The 9,875-nt window shown below is 30.2% G+C and overlaps 2 protein-coding genes across 2 annotated transcripts in view; one reads left to right on the top strand and one right to left on the bottom strand.

Annotated features, from left to right (window-relative positions):
• The window catches only part of LOC107453266 (E3 SUMO-protein ligase ZBED1), a 156,925-nt gene that overhangs the window by 108,491 nt on the left and 38,559 nt on the right, over positions 1 to 9,875 (bottom strand). The gene's annotated exons all lie outside the window — the stretch shown is intronic.
• LOC107453260 (homeobox protein GBX-2) overlaps positions 1 to 9,875 on the top strand; it is a 44,764-nt gene that overhangs the window by 31,623 nt on the left and 3,266 nt on the right. The gene's annotated exons all lie outside the window — the stretch shown is intronic.

Raw genomic sequence — 9,875 nt, 5'->3', positions numbered from 1 at the left:
TATATTATATATATATATATATATATATATATATATTGGCTAACCATTTTTTGCCACGATTCGACGTTTCAACTTATGTAAATTTTGATGTATTATTGAAGTAAATATTATGTAAAACTAACGTACTCATTCTTACGCAGTGAAAAGTGGTTGGTGAAATATTCAAGACGAATTTATTTAAGTAAGTTTTACGTTTTTTGGATAACCATTTTTTGCTACAATTCGACGTTTCAGTTTCACGTAAATTTCACGAATGCTTAATAAAATTTAAAGGTTAAATATACGTATTTTTGACGTAAAATTGATGGTTCTCTGCTACATGAGCAGTTTCGTGCATTCTCATTTAATGACGATATATTACTGTTGAAAATTAATAAAAGTATTCCGCTGAAGGATATCAAAAGAAAAACTGTAGGATATAAAAAAACTGAAGGATTTGCTGCTGAAGGATATCAAATGAAAAGTTTCAAATCTTTCCTCAATTTTCTTTTAATTGGTTATAATTTTTTATCTCCTTAAAAAAATAAATAATAACATAATACTAAGATGAGTCAGATCTATATGAAAGGATAATTTAGAGCAAGAAGCAATGATATAGGAAAAGCATATAAATCAGAAACGCAAGTTCAGTATTTAAAAAGAAGTTCTTCTACAAAGCATTTCTTTTTTGAAGAAACCGACGTTAATGCACGTTTAAATCATTGTTATTTCATTTTCCGGAGGTAATAAAGTATTTACCGCAACTCCAAAGAGAGTCGTAAAGTTTCAAGTAATAAAGGGAATTTTTTTGGTAGTTGCAGCACTATCAGTTATGTCCTACCATTCAACCCTTTGGTGACCAGTGTGACGTTACGGTCCAGCAAGTGAGCCTGACGTTTCCTCAGAAGAAAATGGCCATGACATTGCAGCGTGATAACGACAAAGACTTCCAATAGAGATGTACTGTTCTAAGCTCGAATGCGTATGGCAATGAGTTGTATAAATGGATTTCACTTATTGTTTTTACTCAAAACTCTCATAGCATTTTGCTCTCAGGTTATGTGAAATATATTGTTTTGAAAGCTTCATATCATCAAAACAAAAATTTTTTTAAAAATAATTTTTTTAAGGTTTTTAAAATTTAAGAGTCGATTTTATTTTATTTTATAACCGTAGTTGAATAGCCGATCCAATTTTAGGTTTACGACTACTAATGTTCAACACTGCAACCTTGTAGTTTTAAACCCTATGCAGAAGACAAGGGAACTCTTGCATCAAGCATTTGGGGGAAATTTTGCCATCTTGATAGACTTTCTGATGGAACTTACCCATATTTGCGTTACATGGAAAGGGAAACCACGTAAACCTCCCATGGTTAGCCTGACAACAAAGGGACTTTAACTTATGATCCATCTACCACTGAGGATATTTCACGCCAGCACTGTGGTTGGTGCAAGCCGAATGCGGAATTCGTATCGAGCAGCCATTGCTGGAATTTGAACCTGGTTCCCCTCATTAAAAGGCGAACGCTCTATTCCTTAAGCCATCGCGGCTACAAAGAGTTAATTTTACCCAATTTTTGGGTTTACGACTACTAATGTTCAACTCCGTAGCCTTATAATTTTGAACCCAATTCAGAAGACAAGGGAACTCCTGGATGAAGTATCGGGAGAAATTTTGTCTTCGTGGAGAACTTTTGATGGAACTAGCCCGCATTTGCGTTATATGGAGAGGAAGACCACGAGAAACTCCCACGGTTAGCCTCACGGCAAGGGGACTCTAACCCATGAACTGTCTACCACTAAGTATATTTCACGTCAGCACTGTGGTCTGTGCAGGCCTTATTTGGAACACGTGTCGACCAGCCATCGCCGGGATCGAACCCCGGTTCACCTCATTGGAAGACGAACGCTCTATCCCCTGAGGCATCGCAGGTCAAAGAGTTAATTTGTAAAAAAAAAAATTGCGTCATAAAATTGAAAAAAAAGAGAAAATTATAAGGTTTTTAACTCTGAGTCCTCGGCCAACTAAAACAATACAATAAACTTTATTACTTTGCAATAAGATTGCAAAGAAAAAAAAAATTTCACTGAAAAGCATTTATATTTCTGTCACGCATAAAAAAACATTGATGAGATTAATTCAAACAGTGAAAGAGTATTCTTAGAGTTGTATCAAAATGGTTTTATTATTGCTCTGTTTAGAAATGCAAAAGCATTCGACAGAAATACGTAGTTATTTTATGCAACACAACATTATGACACAAACATTCCATACGATCATCGTTGCGATTTATTCCAAGCATTCCATAAGATTATCATCGAAATGAGAAGAAAAAAAAGGAAAAAAAATATTCCATTAGATTACAATTATTCTTAAGGATACTGACAATAGGAAGAGATACAGACTATAGGAAGAGGCAGACAAAAAAAAAATAATAATTTATTGCAAAGTTTTTGGAGATCTTAAAAATAACGTATGCTTCTATTTAAAAATCAATGTGTCAAGAGTATCTTAATAAAGTACACAACTAAATAAATGGCTTTTGAATTCGACAACAAAACCTGTTGATAGATTATTGCAAGACTCGATTTTTTTTTTTTCATTCTCATTTTATAAACAATTTTTATGCTATTCGTTATCATAAATTTTTTATTTCCATTTATAATAAAAAGTTTTCATTTTATTTTAAGCTTATATTTAAGAAAGCATATATACGCAAACGTATTGTGCTAGCGTTTTGAAATTGGAACAGCGCCTGAAAGAATAAATTTTAGCTAACCCTCCTAAAAAATATTTAAAAATTACAATTCGATTGTTCTTGAGAAACGTTTGAAAAATAGAATTTTCTCCTCGGGATGGAATTCTCCATTGATAAAAATTAAACTAAAGACGATTTTTTTTATTCCTTTTTAAAGAAATTTGAAAGATATATACATTATAGCTCTCATTAGTAAAAAAAAAGTAGTTTTTGGCCCCTTCTTTAACATAAAATTATTTTTAATCGCTATGTCAGATAAATTCAATGAATAAGGTGAATGTGGTTGTATAAGCGGGCTGCTTCACCAAATTAGAATTCCTAAAGTTGTCTGAAACAGCATGTTTTTCTAAAGCTGAACAATTTAAAACCAATGGATAGTGAGATAAAAAAAATTATACCTTAAAAAGCAAAAATAATGGAGAATCGTTTAGGCAAAGCGTGAAAAATCGCCATACAATTATTGACGTCAAGGATGTTTATTTTATTTTGGCTATAAGTATTAACTGAAATGAAGAAAAAAAACACCTAATTATCAATAAGCAAAATTAGAAAAAGAGTTACCTATTCTGTTGAGAAACCGTGAAAAATTTAAGTGCTGCAGCTGATGTTTTTTACAGGCAGCTGATGAATATTTACAAATGCATAATCAAATTTCGGGGTTGGCTTGTTTAGACCAATGCAGCGTAAATAAATTTGCATTGTATATTAATGCAGCAATTAGTTAATAAGTTCTATTGTCAGACTAAATGTTTCATTATGCTTAAATAAATAGAAAAAAGTATTTATTCTATATAAATTTTTAAGTCTTTAGTACTGAAACATAACTTTCTTTTCTTTTTTATCTGTATGCACAACTCTTTTGTTATTTTTAATCATTTCGCGATTTTGAAATATTTATTTATTACTTTTAAAACATCAAATGAAACATTTAATATTTCGTCTTCTAAAAGCAGCGAAGTTGTGACTACATTTTGAAAGTAGTTTGCTGTAGCTACAATATATATATAAAAAAAGAAGCAGTTGCAGTTAACCAAAAAGAAAATGAAGTTATTCCGACCACTGATTTTATGTGGTTAGTTTCCAGATCCTCCTTCATTAAGGATTCTGTCCAATAAGACAGAGAAAAGGTTTTTAGTAGACAGATGGATTATGAAAAAGAGGCTGTGAGGTTATCGTGTAAAAAAAGAAACATTCGTTAAAACAATGCCGATCTTTCATTGCGGTGGCGCAGATGGCTGAACTGCTCTAAGGATGTGTTTGGATAAGAAATTCTGTGTCAATCAGGTTCTTTCTTTACAGAGTACGTCTTGTTTTTTTAATTATCTGGAATCTTGTTGTGAAGGAATATTAGAATGGATCGTGTAAAATGCCTTGTTTATCTTTGCTTGACTCGACAGGTTTCGAAGCAGTAGTTATAACTGATGTCTATAAACGTGTTTTTAAAGTATATTATTATTACTTTTCGTTGAAACTGCCAACTCGATAACTGTTTTATTTATTTACGTTATTTACTTTCATTTTAAACTACTTTACACCGATTTATATTACCTGGATTGTTTTTATGAAAAAAAAATTGTCTTGATGTCAATAAGCACAATCAAAATATTCCGGGCGTTACACATTGGATATTTTCATTTTAAACTACTTTACAACAATTTATATTACCTGGATTGTTTTTATGAAAAGAAATTGTTTTGATGTCAATAAACACAACCAAAATATTCCGGACGCTACGCATCTCTAAAACTTTCATTTTAAACTACTTTACAACAATTTACATTACCTTGATTGTTCTTATGAAAAAGATTGCTTTCATGTCAATAAACACAATCAAAATATTCCGGGCGTTACACATCGGATACTTTCCTTTTAAACCACTTTACAACAATTTATATTACCTGGATTGTTCTTATGAAAAAGATTGCCTTTGTGTCAATAAACACAATCCAAATATTCCGGACGTCAAACATCTCTGATACTTTCATTTTAAACTACTTTACAACAATTTATATTACGTGGATTGTTCTTGTGAAAAAGTTTGCCTTTATGTCAGTAAACACAATCCAAATATTCCGGACGTCAAACATCTCTGATACTTTCATTTTAAACTACTTTACAACAATTTATATTACGTGGATTGTTCTTGTGAAAAATATTGCCTTTATGTCAATAAACACAATCAAAATATTCCGGGCGTTACACATCGGATGAACGCTGTTTTAAAATTCTTTTTAAAAGTACTTTTAGATATACTGACGAAACTATCTCGTTTCAAGAAGTAGAGAAAAACTTATTAAAAATCAAATGAATTCAAAATTCCGTGCAACAGTACATCTTGGAGAGATGGTGTGCCATATATTTTAGAATGAAAATGTATCGAATGTGGTATTCGCATAATATTCATCAACTATACTTTTTTTTTCCAAAGTAAATAGCAGGTGAACTCTTATTTTCTGTATCACACTTTTGCCAGATTCAATAAGGACGCTTTTATTATAAATTAATTAAGCGAACAAAATATTAGATGTGTTTCGAATGAAATTATCGTTAATAAGGAGAATTCCAATAAACGCTTTCACGGAAAGAAAATTTAATTAACAAATTACCTTGACGAATTAAAATGACAGCCACCCTTTCAAAAATCATATTCAGCCCCCCTCCCCCCCACCAAAGCAGACAGTTGCATCTCCTGACTTTTCGCACAATCTGTTGCAAATCAAATTAGAAAGGTATTATTCGACTTCCCCTGGCATTTAAGAGATTAAAAACTGCGCCAGAAGCGAAATCAAAAGAGCGGCAATCCCTTCCCACGGATTGAATTGCCCCTGCCGAGAACTCCAGATGACCCCTAAAGTGAAAAGACCCCTTTCATGCATGTGATCCGGCAGAATAGTGGGGATTTAAAAGTCGATTATGGGAAAGTCAGTCAAATATTTAGTGGGCGTTGGTGGGGGAAGGTGCAGTTGATTGAAAAGAGCCCTTTCATGCTGTTTTGTTCGTGACGTTTAGCCGCAGGTTTTCACCCATGAAATTATTTTTTTTTCTCCCTCCTCACTAAATGCATCAAACTAGTATTAAACGATTCTCTTACAATGATATTTAATAAATAAATAACCATTTACTGAGCATTCTTTTATTAGATAAAAAACGTTGATTTAATGTCAATCGACAAAAATGGCATCACACTTAAAAGGCTCAAAAGAATGTGTTTGGAACAGCGATCCAAAGTAAAAATATTAAAAAATAAAGTAGAAGCCCAAAGTATTAAATGATTTGGTCTCTTACAATGATATTTAATAATGAAATATCGGTTTACATCTTCATGTTTTATTAGATAAAAAAACATTGATTTAATTCCAATTGACAAAAATGGCCTCACATTAAAAACGCTCAAAAGAATGTGTTTGGAACAAAGATCCAAAGTAAAAATATCAAGAAGCAAAGTAAAAGTTCAAAGCATTTTAATAGTCTCCTACAATGATATTTAATAATGAAATATCGGTTTACATCTTCATCTTTTATTAGATAAAAAAACATTGATTTAATTCCAATTGACAAAAATGGCCTCACATTAAAAACGCTCAAGAGAATGTGTTTGGAACAAAGATCCAAAGTAAAAATATCAAGTAGCAAAGTAAAAGTTCAAAGCATTTTAATAGTCTCCTACATTGACATTTAATAATGAAATATCGGTTTATATCTTCATCTTTTATTAGATAAAAAACATTGATTCGATTTCAATTGTCAAAAATGGCCTCACACTTCATAGGCTCAAAGGAATGTGTTTGGAACAGCGATCCAAAGTATTAAATGATTTGGTCTCTTACAATGATATTTAATAATGAAATATCGGTTTAGATCTTAATCTTTTATTAGATAAAAAACATTGATTTAATTTAAGTTGTCAAAAATGGCCTCACACTTCATAGGCTCAAAGGAATGTGTTTGGAACAGCGATCCAAAGTATTAAATGATTTGGTTTCTTACAATGATATTTAATAATGAAATATCGGTTTAGATCTTAATCTTTTATTAGATAAAAAACATTGATTTAATTTAAGTTGTCAAAAATGGCTTCACACTTCATAGGCTCAAAAGAATGTGTTTGGAACAGTGATCCAAAGTAAAAATATTTAGTAACAAAGTAAAAGTTCAAAGTATTAAACGATTTGGTCTCTTACAATGATATTTAATAATGAAATATCGGCTTACATCTTCATCTTTTATTAGATAAAAAACATTGATTTAATTTCATTTGACAAAAATGGCCTCTCTCTAAAAACGTTCAAAAGAGGGTGTTTGGAACAGAGATCCAAAGTAGGAAAAGATCAGACGACTAGAAGGAAGTGAATAAGGGTTAATCGAGGTCATCTGAGAACCAACGTATAGGTTAGAATAAAAAATAATAGGTTAATTAAGAGCGTAAAATCGATATTTTGTAAGTTTCAATTAATAAGTTATTTTTATTGCAATTTAATTTTCTTCAAGAAAAGCAAAGGGGTTGAAAACGCGGATTATAGGGCATATGTTTATTCTAAACGAAAGATTATTTTTTGTTTCGAATCAAATCGGAAAATCACTTCAGAATGATACAAAACAATATCATTAACGCGAGTTTTATTTTGAGGAAAGTCCACAAAGCCAAATAATGAAATGAAGGAATGGTTCTGATATTTAAATGATTTCTTCTATCATTTCTGACTTAAATTCCAGAGAAGAAAACCTTGCTTAAAATAGTCTAAAAAATAATAAATGAAAACATTTTTCCAATAATCAATTTCACTATACTTCTCAAAATAGTAATGCCATTTCAAACAGTTCTCATTTTCTGATATTAATTCTTATAAAAGAGGAAAGGTTTTATCAGATAAAATAATGAATTGTTACATTAAAATGTTGTTTTATTAAAACTGTTTATGGAATCTGTTTTAGATAAATTGCAGGGATTTCGGGAAAAACATGTACGAACAGGTTGCTGTTTGTATTCAGAAAAAATGATGAATTAAATCTGGTTTTGCATTACGACTTGTTACACATAATCAATAACCAATTGAAATCCTATACATGGTTTTAATACAAACTGGCTAAAGATAAATCAGTATTTAAAATATAGAAATCAACTGACTTAGCTTATTGCCAATTTTTGAATTTCAAGAGCAAGTTTGGGATAAATTTCAAATTACCTTTCGTTTGTTTTGCCTTAACAAAGTTTTTCCTTCCTTTTTGATATTACATTTTTCAAACATTTTAGCTGAGATTATATTTACTTGCGTCGACATTTGGAAAAGATAAATTTTTTATAATCAAAATCGAGTGTTTGAATTTTTTAATGATTTCATTTTATTTTATAATCTGTATTTTATTTTATTTATTTATTGTTTTGAACGTATCCGGATACTATCAACTGTCAATTTTGTATTTGGTCACTTTCTGTTTATCTTTACTCAGGGGTTGAATCTTAGCAATAAAAAAAATTAAAAAAATTCGGGTTGTTTTAATGATTTTAACCCCAGTTGTAAGCATTGGCAATTCTTAGCTTATCACAATGTTTACACGGTCTAGGTATAGTACGGCTTTCAGGAGAACTCCTCCAGACATCAGTCTCGCGTCGTGGTGGTTACCATGGTTACGAGAAAAAGTCACTTCGAATAGAGGTGTGGGGTGAATAGTTTTGTCTTGATCTTGGCATAGGTCAGCGTGAGTAAACCAATCAACACCTTCATTCCTCCTTTGCACCCTCATTAGAAATGTGCTCTCGCTTGTTACCATAGCAGCAGACAGTCCCCAGACATGTAGTCTGGAGGAGTTCTCATCAAAGCCGCACTATAGTAGGACCTGAGAAGCCTGGTCAAAATGACTTGTTTTCTTTTATTAAATTTCTCACTTTTCTCATAAAATCTAGGTCCATTTTGGGATTGTTGGTTTAAATTTTGATTGGACCGGGAAAAATTTTGATTTTATTGCTGATTATTATTTTGCTACCGATGATTTTGTTGTCTGTACTCATTAAGTTTAGATTCTTGAATTTTTTGTTTATTTTCATTTCGAGGTAAGCATTCGATAGTAGTCTTTCAGGGGTAAATCCATCGAAATGATCTATGATTATTTTTATGCCCAAATCTACCTTTTTCAGTAAATTATGAGTCATGGCTAGAAAACTTTGGAAATCAATGAAGACAATTGAAAAATAATTTCGATGCTGAACCCCGAATGGAATTTTTTTATATTGCTCATCGAAATATTAAATTTATTTCTAAAAATGTTAAGCTGAACACCTACGTCTGGTGCAAATATCAATATGTTAGATCTTTTGTCGAATTTGTTTACATCTAAATTTAGATTTTAAAAACTAGTATTCTACTTATTTCCCAAATTTATCATATCAATTATTAAATCATTTGACCTTTCAATAATAGTGGTTAATTCTACAATGAGGAAAAAAATTCTTTGCAGCACTTCCCATGTCAAATTGATAATTTTTGCTACTCTATTTAAGCATTAAAAAAAGCATTTCAAACACAAAACATAAATTTCAATTATAAACTATCAAATTTAAGAGTTAATTAAATTTAAGAATTCTAATATTTTAATTGATATACTATACTTTAACCTTAAGCTCAATATTTGAATAACAAAAATCCAATTTTAAAATTTTAATCATTTTAAATTTTTACCCGTTAATTTATTATGTAACAAATATAATGAATATCAATAAAATAAATACAGAAAAAAATTTTTTATATTGAATATTAAAAATATCGCCAATAAAATAGGTCATATGATCAACAGAAATATAAATATTATTTCTTACCTAATTCCTTTTATAAAAACTGAATGAAATATAAAATAATATCATATATATTATATTGTGAAGGTAGAAACATAAGAATTTTTTCAACCTTCAATAAAAATCAATTACTTTTGCTTTCATAAATTATGTTATATAAAGTTAAAAATTATCAATAAATCAAAAGAAATCTGTACCTCTCAATATGAGGATTAACGATATATTTGTAAAAAACTTTTTACATTAATAACAAAATAAGAATGAATATTAGGTATAGTTAAAATAGCTGACCAAATATATATATATATATATATATATATATATATATAGGGGAGAGTTGGGTAGCCC

The sequence above is a fragment of the Parasteatoda tepidariorum genome, chromosome 2 (assembly GCF_043381705.1).
Source record: "Parasteatoda tepidariorum isolate YZ-2023 chromosome 2, CAS_Ptep_4.0, whole genome shotgun sequence".
NCBI classification, from domain to species: domain Eukaryota; kingdom Metazoa; phylum Arthropoda; class Arachnida; order Araneae; family Theridiidae; genus Parasteatoda; species Parasteatoda tepidariorum.
Note: the sequence above shows the minus strand (reverse complement) of the source record. Positions and strands in the feature narration are given on the sequence as shown.